This window comes from Silene latifolia, chromosome 1 (genome assembly GCF_048544455.1).
Source record: "Silene latifolia isolate original U9 population chromosome 1, ASM4854445v1, whole genome shotgun sequence".
Classification (NCBI taxonomy): Eukaryota; Viridiplantae; Streptophyta; class Magnoliopsida; order Caryophyllales; family Caryophyllaceae; genus Silene; species Silene latifolia.
In genome coordinates this window covers 99,094,589-99,113,830 of record NC_133526.1, presented here as the reverse complement: position 1 = coordinate 99,113,830, position 19,242 = coordinate 99,094,589, and the positions used below count along the sequence as shown (strand labels likewise).

Here is a 19,242-nt window from a genome sequence, read left to right as displayed (position 1 = left end):
GCCTTTTTAGACAATTTCTTAACACGTTTTTTAAGCTCAAGATAACTTACTTATTCATCGTCATCTTCGTCTGATTCTCCAAGAAAGCAATAGTTTGAGTGAGTAGTTGTGCTTTCATCATCACTGTCGGAGATTAGGTCAAGACTAACACTGCTGAGACAAAGGTTTGCTACTTCGTCGTCTTCAGATTCCTCGTCATCTTCTGAGTCAAGGTCTCCCCAACACGAAGCCATCATAATTTGCTTGAATTCTCTCTTTGTCTTCTCACGCTTCGTCTTGTCCTTTATCTTCTCCCATGTTGGACAATCTTTGATCATATGACCAGATTCTCCACACTTGAAGCATCCTCTATTTGCGAAAGATGACTTTGAATCAGTAACCTTCTTATTGGACGTTTTGTTGTTCTTGTTGTAGAATGATTTTGTTTGTTTGTTTCGAAATATCCTATTTTTAAAACGGCGTGTAAAAAGAACAGTTTCATCCTCTATTTCAGATTCGACTTCTTCACTCTTTAAGGCTATACTCTTATTGCGACTTGGTTCAGCGTCATCCTTTTTAAGAGTAATTTCATGGGCCATGAGAGCACCAATGAGTTCTTGATAGGAAAGGGTTTCAAGATATCGTGATTCCTCCATTGCGGTGACCTTAGCACGCCACTTCTTAGTAAGGCTCCTAAAAACCTTTCTTGCAATGTCCTCAGTACTGAATTTCCTACCTAGGTTTTTCAGTTCGTTTATGATGCTTGAAAACCTTGCAGACATGCTATCTAAGGACTCATTAGGCTCCATAATGAATAGCTCATATTTCTGCATAAGCAAGTCAATTCGGTGCTTCCTAACAATGGAAGTACCTTCATAAGCTAATTCTAGCCCATCCCATATCTCCTTGGCCGTGGAACATAAAGAGAATCGATCAAACTCAGTGGAAGTCATTCCGTTTTGCAGAAGACTTATTGCTTTGAGTTCTTCTCGGCCTTCTTATAGTCGGCCTCGACATAGTCCTCTTCTTTCTTTTCATAGGTAGTGCCTTCCTCGGATGCCACAATAATTTTGTGCGGTCCATTTTGAATAATCCTCCAGCACTCCCAATCGTGTCCTTTCACATAGTGAGTCATCATGTTTTTCCACAATCCGTAATTCTTCCCATCAAAGACGGGACACTTGAGATATTTGGAATCCATTTATCACATGATAGGCAGCGGAATATAAAACGATAAGATAAATGAAAAACAAGATAGATCAGCCTCTTTGCGGTTAGGCAATAGAGAGCACGAGGCTCTGATACCAATTGAAGAGTCTATTGATCCAAAATACTCAAGAAGGGGGGGGGGGGGGTGAATTGAGGATTTAAAACTTTTTGAAGCTTTTTCGACAATGTATATGTAATTGATTATTTAAAGTTTATTGATTAAACTTTAACTAATCAACTAACGAAAGTAAGTGAAATAAACGAAGCAAGCAAAAGAACGAAGGGACACACAGTTTTTGAAGTGGTTCAGTTTCACAAGTCGAAACCTACGTCCACTATTCTCGATTAATAAATTTAGTACCTTTCTACGGATTACAAATTTACTAACCCAACTCGTACAACTAACTCTAGCTGTAACTCAATGAGTACCGTTAAATACTCGAGTGACTAACTTACGCTAATAAGAAAACACTAATGATTCTAACAAAGGTTCACGTTAATGAACAAGTTAAGAAATCAACTAAGCACTATTGTCTTATAACGATAAATTAAGAACAAGTATGCGAGTTTACACGACCTTTCAAAATAACAAAACGGTTTTTCTTTGAAAACACACGGTTTGCTCTATCAAGATGAAATTAATTTTTATGCTTAAGGTCTCTCTTTTAGATGTTGTAAATAACAAAGTATTTATAGGGAAGGAAGGAGTAGGCTACACGGTTTTTTGCACAAACCTTAATATCCGAAAATAATAAGATATAAATGCAAATCATATCTTCTTATTATCTCTTTCCTAAAAGCCTTAAAAGATAATAAAGAATATTCTAAAAGATAGAATATAATCTTTCCAAATATTATCTTTACTATAAATTCTAAGATTATGATAAGATTTCCTAAAACAAGAATATCTTTTATCATAAACAAATATATTAAGTAGGATACATGAGATATGTAAAGATATTATTATAGAATAAAATCTTTACCTAATATACCCTAGGTAACACGAGATGTCACGGCTCATGTGCCTCGTGACTCGTGCAAACCCTAGTCTTAACATATGATTAGAATTTAGGTTTTAAGAGAGGCTATGTTGAAACCCTAATTAGTAGCAAAGTCCAACTCATAAGTTGATCCATTACAACTACTAATTAACGTTTAATACAAAGCCGGACTCCTCACTAAATCGGGCTTTATTATATAAATACTTTCATTAAAACATTTAAAATAAACTTTAAACAAATATAAAACAATTTTCGAAACAATTATAAGTCGTGTATAAAAACTCAGCATCTCAATGTTATAGTAGGAGAGCTATAACATTGAGCTCTTTTACTAGTAATGTTAGAGCTGCAAAGCTATAACTTTACTAAATCAAGAACCTTATTCTTGATTACCATTACAAGATAATCACCTATACAATTCTAATCTTCAAGGAGATCTTCGAGTATAGGCTACGTCATCATCCAAGCTTGATTAATCTTTAGACGAACTTCGTCTTCACATAATTCTTGAATGAATCTTGAACCGTTTGATCTTGAACGAAGGCTTGAACTTCTCCTGCAATTGTCACAATCTTCTACGTTGCTCGTAATAGGTTAATTCTAAAGAACTTAACAAACGATTACAGGCAACAAGTATATAGAATGTAAAGCACCTTGACATCATCAAAACATAAACATATAAGCTATATAATTCAACAATTGAGTTGCTTAGACTCCATTATATGAGTATTTGCTGATCACGTAGGTTATCTACTCAACTAGAATATGATTTTTGTGTTAATTGATATATGGATGTTATTCGGAGAATGGATATTAATTATTGGATGTTTACTGATGTGTATTGTTATTGTTAATCCATTATTGAGTAATTCATGTTTCATATACCTATATGGTTGAATTGGTTGAATGAGTATTGGAAGGCCCCAGGCTTAGTCGCGGGTGGATATTGTGTGAATACCCGGCTCCAGGGATTGGCGGGATGAATGGGTGTCTCGGAGATAATGAATGGGTGTCTCTGAGATGTTAATTGATTGTTAAGCATTTGCATATCTTGGTTGCTATTATTATTTGTATTGTATTCTCCTTGTTTAGATATTCCTACTCAACCGTTTGGTTGATAGTGTATTCGTTAAACACCTGTGATGAACCAATTATTGAGGAGCAGATTGACTGACAGGTACTAAAGAATAGCTGACTGGGAGCTTGGGAAGTGAGGTGGACAACGATGGACAATAACAATAACAATAACAATAACAATAGCATTAGCAATAGCAATAACAATAGCAATAGCAATAGCAATAGCAATAACAATAACAATAACAATAACAATAACAATAACAATAACAATAACAATAACAATAACAATAACAATAACAATAACAATAACAATAACAATAACAATAACAATAACAATAACAATAACAATAACAATAATAATAATAACAATAATAATAATAATTATAATTAGGAAGTTTTCTAGTACGTTCCTTATACGTACCTTCTACTAAGTATAAAATACAAGACTTGCCCTATTCATAATTAACTTTTTCTATTACAAATATTACACATAAATTAAGGAGAGAGAGGGGGAATTAAAAATGAGAAAAATAAAGCAAAACCATCGTCTTTTATTTGTCTCAAGGTGAGTTTTATAAAACTGTCTTATAAACTAATCTATCCTTATTTACTTTATACCGTTGACCACCCATTGACCCATGGACCATCGTGGTTCACCACTGACCGAGACCACTTATGGCTAACCTGACCTTGATTGTCGTTGACCAAGGGAGGAGGTGGTTTGACCGCTAGTTTTAGGGTTGTTGTTTATGCTGGAATATGTGTCCTCCGACAATAATGCGATCACAACTGTCGATCATGATGATCACATGTTTAAACCTCATTTTAAGAATACATGTGGGATGTAATATTTCTGATCAACCTGGTCCACACATATCGGTAATGATTGGTGACTAGAGTTTGACATTCGTCGTGCGTGCGACGGTGGTGATCAGTTGATCCCCTTAGGTCATACCTATAGGGATATACTCTTAATTGATTATTTAATTAATCGTATGCCGATACGAGTTAATTAAATTGCTTAAAATTGACAGGTGTTTTTGTGAGTAAAGTTAACTTGTCTTATTGTAATTTGATTAAATGAGATACAGTCTAAGTAATCGAATTGTTTTATTACTTAAATAAAATTATTGTTTACGAAACAAATTGAAATTGAATGAATAATTTATTTTAAATACAAGACGTTGTAATTTATAATTTGATAAACCATTTTGGTATAAGTGATTACGAATTACTAGTGAATTTTGTATGTGACATATTTTATTAATATATTGATTTTTAATATGTTAAAAATACATTATGGTGTAACATGTCATGTAACATGTGACACATGACAAAATTGACAAATGACAAAATAAAATGGATCTTCCATTTTATGTATATGTGCCGAAAAATTGGAGGGAGTATTAGTGGATAAATTGTGTTGATTATTTTAATAAGAGAAAATACAATGATTAAGCCTAATGACTAGCCATGCATGCCTAGTCTTGTCTTGAGAAGAACACAAGACCATGCATTGGCCTCTCCTTCCCCCTCCAACCGGTTTTCTACATAGAAAAGACAAGGGCTTTTCTTTGATCATTCACATCTTTACTACCTAATTTTTCTAGTGTAAGAAAATTAATTCTCTCTACTATTTGTGAAAATCTTAGAGAAATAAAACCACAAAAATACTCCCTCTTGGACCGATTTATTCAAGAGCAATTACAAATTATTTTTGTGTCAAATTTGAAGTATAGACTAATATTATTACTAGTTCATAATAGTATTGGTTATTAAGGGTATTCCTTGGGTATATGCTTTTGGGAGAGGTGCTAATTTGAACCTTGTTCATCCATTGTGGAAAGCTGAAGAACTAACAAGAAGGAGATCTTGTTGGTGCCCAAATGGCCGAAAATTAGATGGTGAGAAATCGATTTTTCCATCTCCTTTTATTAAGTTTGCATGCATAAGATCTTGTATTTATTTTATGACCAAATAAATTGATTCATATATGAATATGTAAACTTATGAGTTTAATGAATCTAACAAGTGGTATCAGAGCCTTATGTTGTTTGCATGGAAATCAGTTTATAATTTTTCCGAGTTATAAGATTAACATACATAACTAATTAATTTGGATTTTTGAAGATAAACCTAAAAATAACTTTGCATGTTAAATGTTTCTGTTCCTAAGTGATTTTTAGGACTTTTTGGTTTATTTATGGATTTTATTGTTCATTTTATATAATATTGGCATTAAAATGTGATTTTTATGATAAAAATGTCATTTTTGGACGAAAAATAGCTAAACTTCGAATTTTTCAGTGGTTTTTGGATATGATTTCACTTATATTATCTAATGACGTCCTGTTAATGTTCATGTAAAAATGAGTTGTTTTGCTCGAAATATGGATTTTTAAATTTAAAATCGTATTTAAATGGGTAAATAGGTTAATATGCGTTATATTTCGAATCTGGTCATGAAAATTTAGTATGCTGTCACATGCAATTGTACAAGATGTGTGTAAAATATTTGGCTATAATGAAGTCTTTATGCATGATTTATTAATTTTTGATGAAAAATCACACAAATAGTGACTATAATTAGTAATAATACTAAAACATACTTCATGACTAAAAGAAAAACGTCACATATTGTATTTTATCATATATTTCAGATCTAAAAGTGAAAAGTTGATGAAAATAATTTTTTCTCATATTTTTATGGTCATAGTTGTTAAAACCGATAAACCGCAACATTGTTTTTCCCGGTAAATTTTCGAAATTTTTAACCTAAGTTTTGAACATTATGAGTGTCATGGTATTTTTCCAGAATGTTCATGAGTTGAAATTTTAAATTTTGAAATTATTTGAAATTTTATAATTTAATTTGAAGTTTATAGCATAATTTTTGTATTTATAGTCCATAATGAACAATATTAAGAAATCAAGTTGAATTATTGTCAAAATGTTAGTGAAAACTAAATTTTGAGCCCTAAAGTGTGTTAGGATAATTAACTTGAACATAAATATGAGTTTATGTGACATTATATGATTTAATAAGTTAAATCACGTAAATCTATAAAAACCGATAAATATACGATATTGGCTCTTTAAGGCGATTTAGCATAAAATCTAGCATGTTCATACATATTATAATGCTGCATTTTATTTATGATTGTCATATTTTAATTTTATGTAATTTTTGAGTTATGTAATTTTACTTAGTATGGCCTTAGTTTTAATTGGTATTACGCGAAATGTATGGGAATATCGATTCGGTTGTAATTATTGTGATCTCGTATCACCGTTTTGTAATTTAATAGATTTTTTTTAATTACAAATGTATAATAGGAAATTATGTAATTCATTTTGTAATTAATTATTCCGGAGTTCCTTGAAGACGGTGCCATTCGAGAAGGCGATCCATCAAAGAAAGTGTTGCCTTGAAGTGCGTGCCAAGACCGAAGTTCAAGGGACCAAAGGAGTTGGTTTTCGAATTTGTAATAGTTTATTAGATTTATTATTTTAGGAAGGCCATACTAGGATTTTATATTTATGCTTTGCATTTTATTTATATGTTGCATGCATAGCTAAATCGCCATAACTAAACATGCATTTTATATCGAGTTAATCGACCGTGTCAATTACAATTATCGTAGTTCACCGCTTTAGTTCACTTAAAACGTGATAGATAATAAAATGACATGACCTCTTGCTAAAATATACAATTGAGACTTAGCCTTACCAAAAAGTAGAAACCATGAAAACCTATTTCGTGAGGGAGTGCGCTCGGCCACACCGGGGTACAAACCTTGTTACGTAGGAGAAGTGGGTGATAAATGTCTATCCACCGAATTCATGTTGATAAGGGATGAATCGGCCACACCGTGCCCAAGTTAATATGGATTTGGATCATGGACACATTTATTCGAAATTTGGGTTGAACTTAACAAAAGTATTCTCGACCTTTGTCGGATGTATTTTGGGCTAAAGATAAATATTAATGTAATTTTATCGACCAAGAGTTCTAAAAGTAGAATCGATTAAAGAGTTAATCCACCGAGTTATATTGATAAGGGATGAATCGGCCACACCGTGCCCAAGTTAATATGAATTTGGATCTTGGAATCATTTATCATAGTTGGGTAGAGGTCACTATGTAAATGCTTTACTTGTTAAATTATTTACAAGTATTATTATAACGATAAATGTTTTGTTTTCTACATTCCGTAATCATATTGTTCTATTTCTTTACCTCAATTATATACGATATCATTTCGATTTTAGTTCAAATCTCCATTAAAACATCGTAACTAAAGACAAAATTTGAATTTTCTTCTAAAAACCTCGTATTATCCATTGTAAGTATCTCTTGTGAAGAGTATAGATAAAAGTTATTCATGATCAAAAGGGTTTTTGGTTCTTGACTAACATATCTACTTACAATGAATTGTTTCTCATATGCTTAATTGAGTTAAGTACTTTGAAACGTTACATCATTTTGGTAATTAGATTTGTTGGAAATCAAAATTGACCAAAATACCGCAACCAATTCAATGATAGTTTTAATACTAAACAAATGAATTGAAGAGTAGTCTTCATGAAATTCAATTTTCCTTCTCTAAGCAAAGACTTATTGAAATAAGTGGGAGAATTCTCTTAACCGTTAAGAAAAGGACGAGGTTCAAAGATGTAAAATTAGAATGGAATTGATACAAGGTTATGTTAAAAGTAAAGTTATTGAGAATAACGATACTAAACCTATCAATCACGACCAATAAAGTTTCCATTGTCTAAATTGTTGGACGCTAGAAAGGAAACTACCCCAAATCATTGAAGGATCAGCAAGTTAGTTGTGGGACATCTAATGGGACCTTCTTCTTTAAATGTTTATTTGATAAACATAAATTTTGCTAGTACTACTTCGTCAATATTAGAAACCGGTGGTGGTTTTCATCATTGTATATGATACATAGGATGATTAGAATATGACGACTAGCAACAATGATGTCGAGAGATAGAGTCATTGTGTACTCAATCTAGTTTAGGGTTTAAAGTTGTACTTAATTATGACTATTAAGTGAATAAACTCTAAATAGGAATATAAACTTGTTAAGATACAAAAGAGGTTTCACTTTTGTGACCCTATACACCATGATTTGATGTATGGCTAGTTCATTATCAAGGTGATTATATTCTAAACCAAACTAGAATGATATATCATGTAGATGATACAAGACTCAAATTGGTAACCCAAGATTAAACCTTAAATTATGGAACAATGAACGCAAAGAGTTATCGAATACTCTTGGAACCATTAGATTGTTAATCTTATGGTATATGCGTATCTTGTATTCAAAGCAAGACGTCTCGTTCTTTTGGTTGAAAAGGAGATCGAGGTAGTAAATCATTGATCCAGAATAGGTTAATCATTTTCTTTTACCAACGATTTAAGTTGACGCTAATGTGTTCACTTAATAAGGTAAATAGAGAAATCTTTGAAGAAGTTCAAAGAGTTCAAAGAATCACGATTTAGTCGTGATGGGATTATCAAAGTGATGACTTTGATATAATCCAAATGAAATGTGATATAGTATCACAGGTGAATCTCTCTTAGCACACATTATGGGATAATGTGTGGTTGGATAAAGAAACAAACCCTATTCGATATAGTTTGAACTTTAATCAAGTTACTTTGAGTTACTTGATCCTTTTGGGGATTTTATCATTTTGTCTAAATTATTTTTCCACTAAATCTAAAACAAATCATATGAGATATGAAATGGTAGGGTACCATGGTTGTAAGTTTTCACAAGAAACAAATGCTCATTTTTCCTTACAATAATCACGAGTACAACGGGATTGTGGCTCGTGAAGCTGTCTTTCTGGAATACAAGTTTAATTCTAGAAGACAGAGTGGGAGAAAATATTCAAGAGCCACAAAAGAATTGTGTCAAAAATTGTATGAAATTGTATGTCGCAAGAAACTGTATTTTCTTGGCTACATAACGTTGTTTCTTTGAAACCTAGGAGGTTAAATTCATCACTTGTTGAAGATGATGAATTCATGTTACTTTTAAGAAAGTAAAGAGCTTACAACTTACAATGAAATTGTTTGATTCAAGTTAATTACTTCTAGGAAAGTAATATACATATGACTTACATGAGAGTGTTTAAGTCACAACTCAATACAAGGCTTAGAGCCATGAAAATCCAACATAAATTCCAAGTGAATTGTTAGATATCAAAAGCTTGATTGGTTGCAAAGGGTTTTGCACTAGTTGAAATGCTTAAGTCTATTTGGATCTTCTTAGGGATTGTGTTTCATTATGAGATATATGTAGCGAGTGAATCTAAAACCCACTTCTTCAATTAGAAGGAATGTATTCAATACATGTCTTCAGTTTTGTAGATTCTTGCCATCCTAAGATAATGTGAAACTTAAGAGAGGGTTTTAAGTAGGACATAAATGAGTTGGAATCAACATTTTGATCATGTTATAAAACTTTTCTCGATAGGTCGAGAAGTTGTGTTTATACATAGAGTTTAGTGGGAGTTACGAAAATTTTAATTAGTCTTATATGTGGATGACATATTGATCATTGGGAATGATTTAAGACTTTTGGAGTATTATAATATATCTTTAATATCCGGATTTATGGAGATAAATATACATGATATTAGCGTCAAATAAGAAGTCTTATGTTGATAAGATTCATGATTAGTTCAATCGAGTTGAACATATCTGATTGATTCCATTTGCTTCCGCTGCCGGATCAATTAAATGAGTAATGATGTATAACACTTCATATACTTTGAGTATGATGAATTGTTTCAAAATCAAATTTAAGTAAGAGTTACCAAATAGCCATATAGATTATCCTTAAGTGCTTGTAGAAGCATTAAGGGTGTAAAGTTAAGTGTTTTGATACAATTCACTAATTTGTGTAAGGGCTTACACTAATGACTGTTGAGATTGTCTAAGGTTTCGGACAAAAACCGTATTCAAAACAACTAAAGATGGTTAAGGAACCATTGTGGCTATGTTATTTAAGAAATGGATTTGTTAGAATCGTTCTAGGCAATAACGAACAATGAGAGATGCTTACAACGGAAATTGAGTACACTTGCAATCATGAGATGTGCAAGAGGATGGATCCCGCACACTGTGAAAACAGTGGGAGCTATTCTAAGGCTAGAGAGCTTATGTCTAGACTGGATCTAGACACGTACTCAGAAAATTTTGTAATGCAAATGTATACATTACAAAGGAAAACGAGTATGTAGTAAGGTTGAGTTAGGTACAAGAAGTTGATAAAACCTACTAACCAAAGCCTTCTCATGGGCTTAACATGATGAGTCATGTCATATGTCATTTCAATTGCATTGAGATGAAAAACTACATATAAGATGAAAATGGATTATGAAAATATGAAGTAGTAATCAGGTATTGACTATTCATATGTGATAATCACATTTGTCGTTCGAGTTTTTTAATCTAAAAACTCTTTTCTTGTACTTTGTTACATCCAAACGGGTTGTAGAGATAATATTGAACCCCGTTAAAGTGAGCCCGGATTAACATAGTATTTGCCCATAGTCACTTGTATGAGGTGACGTCTCGAAGTGACTAGAGTGTGATGCGATTGATGGCAAGTTCAAGTGCCATAGAGTCATGTGAGATGACTAGTCGATCACATAAGCAGACTGTTAGGAACACTTTGTCGGGCCTTATGACCGCTTATAGAGTTCTAGCGAATTTATATAGCCTGGTCATGGCGAGAGCTACTATAGTATTCTAATGAGTCGATTCTTTTGACTAAAGACTGTTCGCCTAAGGTGGCAAAGTTTTAGATTAACTTTGATTTATGTTACTACGACCTTCGTAAATGGGGTCAAATGGGCATATTTTGGGTTATGATGGTTGTGGCTAGTAGAAGGGAATAAGTGTGATAGGAATTGTCCACCCCTTGTCAGGGTTAAAACAATATCTCAGGGCCACTCGAGGAGTAATGAACTGGAAATGCGTGGCCACGCTCGGAAGGTATCTATGGTAGATAATTCCGGTCAATCAGTTATTCTCCAGATCGAGGAAACCACTCTCGATATGATCACTTGCAAGTACGACCTGAAAGACACCTTGCATTGAGTGGGAGATAGTAATTGGACAAGAGAATTGGTGACGCACACTTGTCGAGGACAAGTGGGAGATTGTTGGAATATGTGTCCTCCGAAAATAATACGATCACAACTGTCGATCATGATGATCACATGTTTAAACCTCATTTTAAGAATACATGTGGGATGATACGTGTCATTTATATGATGTTTTACACCTTATTTTACACGCATTTCAGAGCTCATTTGTGTAGTTTAAGCTACCATTTCCCCTATTTCCGTCTACTTTCATGTTTTTGTACATTATTGCAGAAATGTGAAGAATTCAACGGAAATTGAGCTAAATCCGTCCCCGAGTATCCTGCATTGCATTTGACGTGAAGAATTCACTTAAGGAATGAGCTTGGTGCGCGTTTTAAGGCCCAAAAGACAAATCCACGAGATTATAGAAGCCAACTATCAGCTACTTCAGTCGATCGACCAACCTGCGGGTTCCAGTAGCTACTGTTCATCTCAGAGCAATCGATCGACCGCCATGCTTGGTCGATCGACCAAGCCGCTACTTCAGACGAGAATAAGAAGATCGAGAAAAAGCAAGCCCATTGTGTTTAGGTTTTGATAATAAGTGTTACGCATATTTTCTATATAACGTAACCTAGAACATCAAGTTTGACATTCAGTTTTTATCAGTTTACTTCATAAAATAATTAGGGTTCTAAGTTGTTGGGAAGTTTATACGGTTTATCTTCGTTCGGTTTCTGATTCTTGCTCTGCAATTTCGGTACTCTTCTGCTCTTAATTTAGTTCGCTTTATTATCGTTTGTAGGAGAGAATTGCTAGTTAGTTTTCCGAAACCGTAATTATCGTTTTATGTTAATCGTCTGTTTAATCGTTTCAAGCATGAATTCAGTAGAATTATTAGTCAATTTATTCATTGTTGTTATTCCTAGTATGAGTAGCTAAATTTATTGTGCTAGGATGTAGGGGAATTATAGTGAAGGCGGCGTAGAATAATGTGGCTTGAAATCGCGTGTCAGTCGATCGACTGCCATACCTGGTCGATCGACTGACCACGTGAGGTGTTACCTTCGTTTTAATTGTTTTAATTTCTATATTTGACGAATCGAGTGCACACGACTAGTTGAATGTTTAGGACATGACTGACCCGTTAGATCGAGAGATAGGGAAAGTTGCTTGACCACCAATTAAAATGACTAAACTATGCTGAGATCGAAAGATAGGTAAAGTTTAGACCGTTAGTCACTTTTCAGGACGAAAGTTAGCATTAGTGATATTAGGGACTTGTAGCGAGATCGAAAGATGTTACTTGTTAAGAGTGGACCGAGAGGACCTCTTGTTTTCCCGACTCATGTGTTTGATTTAGACCTACTTAGTATGCTGCCGCCGAAACTATAGTGAACCAACCATCCTAGTACCCTTCTTTTATCTGTTTCATCCGTTTATCTAGTTTATTGTCTTTTATTGCCTTTAGCTATAGACCAAATCAATTCAACCCCCACATTCGTTACCTTAGACTAGAATTAGACAATTATTAATTACATTCGCCTCCTTGTGGTTCGACCCTGTTACCACTAGCCTAGGTTAGTTTTAATAGGAATTATAAATATTCTTTTTGGTACTCACAACGACGGGTATCAAATTTTGGCGCCGTTGCCGGGGAGGCAATTGTTCTAATTTTTAGTTGTTTTATTTTAGTCTGTTTCTTAGTTTAAGGGACATTCGTTCCTTAAACTGTTCTCACATTCCTTTTGTAGTTTCTTCTTATGCGCAGGTTACAGGGTGGTGAATTAGTACCGTTCAATCCTGAGATTGAGAAGACCTTGCGCGAGTTGAGACGATCATCTAGGATATTGCCGACAGTGGAAGAGCTGAGTACTCTGTCTAGTTACTACGAGAACGAACTGTTCGAAGAAGACCCACCTACATCTCCTGCTTCTACTTCTTCAGCTGAGACAGTCACTTCTCCAGACATTCCAATCATGGCTGAAGAAGCAACTATAGCAAATCATTCCGAGCCGATAGCTGCAAATCTTTACAAGGGGTTCGAATTACGTGGAGCTGATAGGAAATTCGAACCGAAGCCTTCCTATATCAACTTGGTTGAGAGAAACCAGTTCGGGGGTGCTGCAAATGAAGATGCAGCCAAGCATATGGAGATATTTATCGATTATTGTTGCTCTATACCCCCACCGACCGGTGTGACCTAGGACCAGATAAAGGAGACCATGTTTATATTCTCACTCCGCGATGCTGCAAGGAAGTGGTACAGAGATCTGGACCGAGCCGCTCATGGGATCACCGACTGGAATTCCTTGGCCTTGGCATTCTACAAGAAATACTTCTCCGCCTCGAAGACGAATGCCATTAGAGCTCAGATCACGAGCTTTAAACAGAGACCTGATGAGAACTTTCATGAAGCATGGGTCTATTTCAAGAAGCTGGTGCGAACCATTCCGCACCATGGGTTCGAAAAATAGAGTCTTTGCAATCAGTTCTATAACGGGCTGTATGACGATCAGAGGGCTATCTTGGATCTTTGCGGCCAATGGCCGATTTCTTTGAGAATATGGGAGAGACTAAGGGGTGGAAGATCATTGATGACTTAGCCACCCATAAAGCTGAATATGGGAATTCCAGAGGCAATCAGAGGAGGAGTGCTGAATCCCCTTCTGTAGCTGCATTAGAGGCTCTCACAGCGAGGTTTGACAAATACGAGTTGGGAGGAGCTTCTAAAGGAGGGATGTATCATGTGAATGCTGTTTCAGACGGTCCTTTCGTCGGTAGAAGATGTGGAGCTGAGGGACATGTTTCAGAAAATTGTCCTAGTCCCTTCGAGTCTTGTGCTGCCATTCAACATTACAGGCAGACAAACACGTACTATAAGCCGAATGACCATCCCAACTTGAAGTGGAGTAGCCAGAATGTCCTGAATCCGACTCAAACTCCACAGCAGCAGCAGCAACAGACTTATGTGCCTCCTCATAAGCAACAACCATATCAAAAACCTCCCTATGTGCCGCAGCAGCAACAATCTCAAAATTCTGACTTTGCTGAGTTGAAGAATCTGTTGCAAAAGGAGTCCCAAGCTAGAGAGGCCGGAATGAAACTCCTAGAGAGCCAAATTGCTCAATTAGCTAGCAAGAATACCACTCGAGCTTCGGGACACTTACCGACTCAAACGGACCAGAAACAGACCCTTAATGCCATCACTTTGAGGAGTGGGTCTACCCTTGAGGGACCCGTCATGGTCGAGGACGATGCTGCAAAAGATGGGGCGAAACCGAGTCAGAATAAAGCTGTAACAAGTAATAGCAAGAAAAAGGCGTCTACTAGGTATATCAGTCGATCGACTGATACACCCGGTCGATCGACTGAAGTGCGAGTTACAGGAGCTTAAATCTTTGTCGAATCCGGTCGATCAACTGAGCAACATGGTCGATCGACCGAGGGCGCTGCTGATATTGAACAATTTCGTCCTCCAATGCCCAATAATCTGAGGGATCACTTGTTTCGGGGTACGACAACTCCGAAAGTGTTGGGGCAAGACCCGAGTGTTGATGGGTCAGTCCTGGTTCCGAAGTACGACCTAATGTCGATCAATGGTTCATATTTGAGATGGTCTGAAGAGGGGTCAAGCTTCAATAAGGAGAAGGTAGTGGACTTACAGCCTAAGTCCACGGATGCCGGCATGCGAGATTTAGAGGAGAGGGCTAAGTTACTTCTTACAGCCCCCTATCCGGAGAGATTGGTGCCGATGAAGGAACAGGTATCTTTCAATAAATTTGAAAATGTTGTTCGTAGTTTAAACGTACAAGTACCTTTCCTTGAATTAGTGAATCAAGTGCCCGCTTACATGAAGTTTATGAAGCAATTACTATCTAAAAAGAGGTCACTTGAAACTGTGCATACTGTTGCACTCACTAAAGAGTCATGTTCTTATTTGACTCACACTGCACCCCATAAGCTAGAGGACCCAGGTAGCTTTTCCGTTCCTTGTAATATAGGTATCTTCTCTATTGAGAAGGCATTATGTGACCTAGGAGTTAGTATTAGCATCATGCCCTTGAGTCTTGCTAGAAAGTTAAAATTGAATAGGTTTGCAGTTACGAGCATGACCGTTCAGATGGCTGGAAAATAGGGAAGTTCTTCTTCCCTGTAGACTTTGTGGTCCTAGATATGCCTGAGGATGCCCACATACCTATCATTCTAGGTAGGCCATTTCTGCACACTGCTGGTGCAGTTATTGATGTTGGCTCTGGGACCCTGACCTTCAAAGTAGGGAAACACTCCATTGTCTTTGCTCAGACAGCTAGGAAGAAGGACCCCATGTGGCATGTCACTTGCAATACGGTTTCTGAAAAGAAATCCTATTTTATACTTCCGGATATGCCTGTCTCTATTCCTACTCCTGTTGTAACACCTCCGCCCCAGATTGGGAGCAAAGTGGAAGAGATTCTTCTGTTTTAGACATTGCAGGAGCTGGTTTGGGGAAGGGAGAGATGCATGTTGCTCTGGCTATGAAGGAGCAAGTCGTTTCAAGAGGCGGTCTTGGATGCCTGAGCTATGGCACTTATGAGGAGCATGAAGATGAGCCATCCAGAGTGAGAAAGTCCGATTTGGACTTTGATTAGCCGAAAGAGGTCATTGATTGGGGAAATGACGAAGCTGTTGATCCGTCAAGCTCTACGGATGCTGAAGTTGAGAAAGGTGCAGCTGAGAAGATGAGCACCGTTGAGGCTACCTCTTGCAGCCAGAAGCCGACGAAGTGGGCCATACCGTGGCCATTCTTGATCAACTATTAGTTGATCACGCGCTTTATCAAAAACTTCATTTTATTGCTTTTAAACTATTTTTATTGCTTTTGTGTGCGCGAGACTTCGCATTTAATTATTTTGCTTAGGATGTTTTAGCATTTTAGACTTTACTTTGGGTTTTGCGCAATTTTAGGCGCGTATTATTGTGCACTTGCAGGTTTTTGGACCTCATTAGCTCAAGTTATTGAGCAAATACGAAGAAATCAGAATTTACAGCAGTATTTTCAGTCGATCGACTGGTCTGTATGGTCGATCGACTGGCTGCACAGTTCCAGGAGCTTCTGTTCCCGTTTACTCTGGTCGATCGACTGGGCTATGTAGTCGATCGACCGCCCTGCACTGCTGTACCTATTCACGACCTCTCCCCTGCTGTGTTTGGTCGATTTGCGGAATTGAGGGAGTTTTCTACTCCACTTTATCTTCCGTCATATTATTTATTTCTTTTATTTTCTCAATTGTGTACATAATTACCGCTTCATTATTGTTTTCTCGGTTTTATGCGTGGTATTTGTTTGTCTTTCAGGTACTTATTGGTAGCACTGCTAGCTACTGAAACCTCCTAGCTCACGCTGGTTTGGGGAAGTTTCCTTTTGCTGCGCTTAAAGTCTTGTGAGTTCCCGAGTTCCACTTCATGTCATATTTACTTATCGCAAATTCCCGTTTCTCTTTTCTTCATTACATGATTTTGCACAATGGGGACATTGTGCGATTTGATTTGGGGAAGGGTTTTGCGTCGCATATCATTTGCTTGCATTCACGTTTACATTTTTTTGTTTTGCATTGTTTATTTCATTTCTCTTATATATACAGAAAATTCCAAAAAAATTGAAAAATTTCATCAAAATTCAAAAATTTGCATGTTTATTTCAGCATATAGGTCGAGTCGGAACGGTAGTATATCAATAATGACATTGCATTTTCAGCTATTTTTGCCTAAGCCTTGCTAATTGACATGTTATTAGTAGAATCGTATAAGTGCATATCTACGAGTTTTCGTTAATTATTTGCTGAACTTAAGACTTGGCTTAGATTTTTGGCAAGCTACATCATATTTTCTAAGGTTTAGAGCTTATAACTGGTGTCATCCATGACCAGTTTATCTAGGAATGTGAGTAGTACTCCTTATGAGACATGTTACACAAATATGCATAAATATGAACTTGATCTGCTTAATACCTGTATGCATTCGGTTTGTGGTTTGTTGACACATGTGGTAGAGGTCTCCTTTTCTCATTTTACCCATAAGCTTCACACCGCCAAAAATAGCCTTTTTGTCCCGTTAACTACATCCTACATATAGCCTGCCCTTGTCAAGCTAGTAGTCTATGTTCTTGGGATTGTTAGTTTTTGGTAGCATTTGCTCTTATTGAGATTTTGTTGGATAAAAAGAATGAAGGAGGAAAGAAGTTCAAAGAAAAGAAAAAAAAAGAAAGAAAGAAAAAAAATGATTTGAAAAAGAAAAAAAAGAGAGTTCTGTACTGTTCAAAGCAGTCGATCGACTGCCATTTCTGGTCGATCGACTAGGGTTCCGAAGGAAATCAATTCGCACAATTCAAAATCCTTATCTTATGGCGATTTTTGCTCCCATGTTGCATTAGTATCTTATGGGGAGTTGGTTGATTACTGTTATACTGGAGATTGTGAGTTTTGTGCTTGCTATAAGCACCGTATCGATTGAATTTTGAGCAAGAAGTTGGATGTTGCCATATGGTTCCGTTTTGGTACTAGCTTGATCACATGTGCCTCCACTTTTCCATAAATGTTTTGCCTCTTCTTACCCATTACCTCACATATCCATATTTACCTCGGCATGTGTCATGGTCATTTGTTTGGTTGGAATGCATATGCACGGTTGTAGAGATCATTTTCATATTAGATTGCAGGCATGTTCTTATAAGTCGTAGTTAGGTGAGAGTCATTACAATATTACTTCTTCCTATCTTTTACATATACTCACCCCTATTCATCGAGTGATATGAGCGACCCGTGAGAGTCCAATTTGATAAGTCTCTATAGTTGATGGATCAGCAGTTTTTAACGACTTCATAACTCGGTTGCATGATTTATAATTGCTAATAGATTGTTGGTTATTGCATTAAAATGGTTTAGGCTTTACATATTGAAATTCGCTCTGAGATTGAACTCGTTCCATTAGGTCATTAGATCGAGTTTAGTTCTTGCTTGGGGACAAGCAAGGGTTTGGTTTGGGGAAGTTTGATGCGTGTCATTTATATGATGTTTTACACCTTATTTTACACACATTTCAGAGCTCATTTGTGTAGTTTAAGCTACCATTTCCCCTATTTCCGTCTACTTTCGTGTTTTTGTACATTATTGCAGAAATGTGAAGAATTCAACGGAAATTGAGCTAAATCCGTCCCCGAGTATCCTGCATTGCATTTGACGTGAAGAATTCACTTAAGGAACGAGCTTGGTGCGCGTTTTAAGGCCCAAAAGAAAAATCCACGAGATTATAGAAGCCCACTATCAGCTACTTCAGTCGATCGACCAACCTGCGGGTTCCAGTAGCTACTGTTCAGCTCAGAGCAGTCGATCGACCGCCATGCTTGGTCGATCGACCAAGCCACTACTTCAGACGAGAATAAGAAGATCGAGGAAAAGCAAGCCCATTGTGTTTAGGTTTTGATAATAAGTGGCATATTTTCTATATAACGTAACCTAGAACATCAAGTTTGACATTCAGTTTTTCTCAGTTTACTTCATAAAATAATTAGGGTTCTAAGTTGTTGGGAAGTTTATACGGTTTATCTTCGTTCGGTTTCTGATTCTTGCTCTGCAATTTCGGTACTCTTCTGCTCTTAATTTAGTTCGCTTTATTATCGTTTGTAGGAGAGAATTGCTAGTTAGTTTCCCGAAACCGTAATTATCGTTTTATGTTAATCGTCTACTTAATCGTTTCAAGCATGAATTCAGTAGAATTATTAGTCAATTTATTCATTGTTGTTATTCCTAGTATGAGTAGCTAAATTTATTGTGCTAGGATGTAGGGGAATTATAGTGTAGGCGGCGTAGAATAA

At 36.1% G+C, this 19,242-nt stretch overlaps 1 non-coding gene across 1 annotated transcript; it reads right to left on the bottom strand.

Moving 5' to 3' along the window:
* Positions 1-13,750: 13,750 nt before the first annotated feature.
* On the bottom strand, positions 13,751-13,857 carry LOC141621100 (small nucleolar RNA R71). The gene has a single exon (XR_012532100.1). It is a non-coding gene; the product is annotated as a small nucleolar RNA R71 (small nucleolar RNA).
* Positions 13,858-19,242: the final 5,385 nt, after the last annotated feature.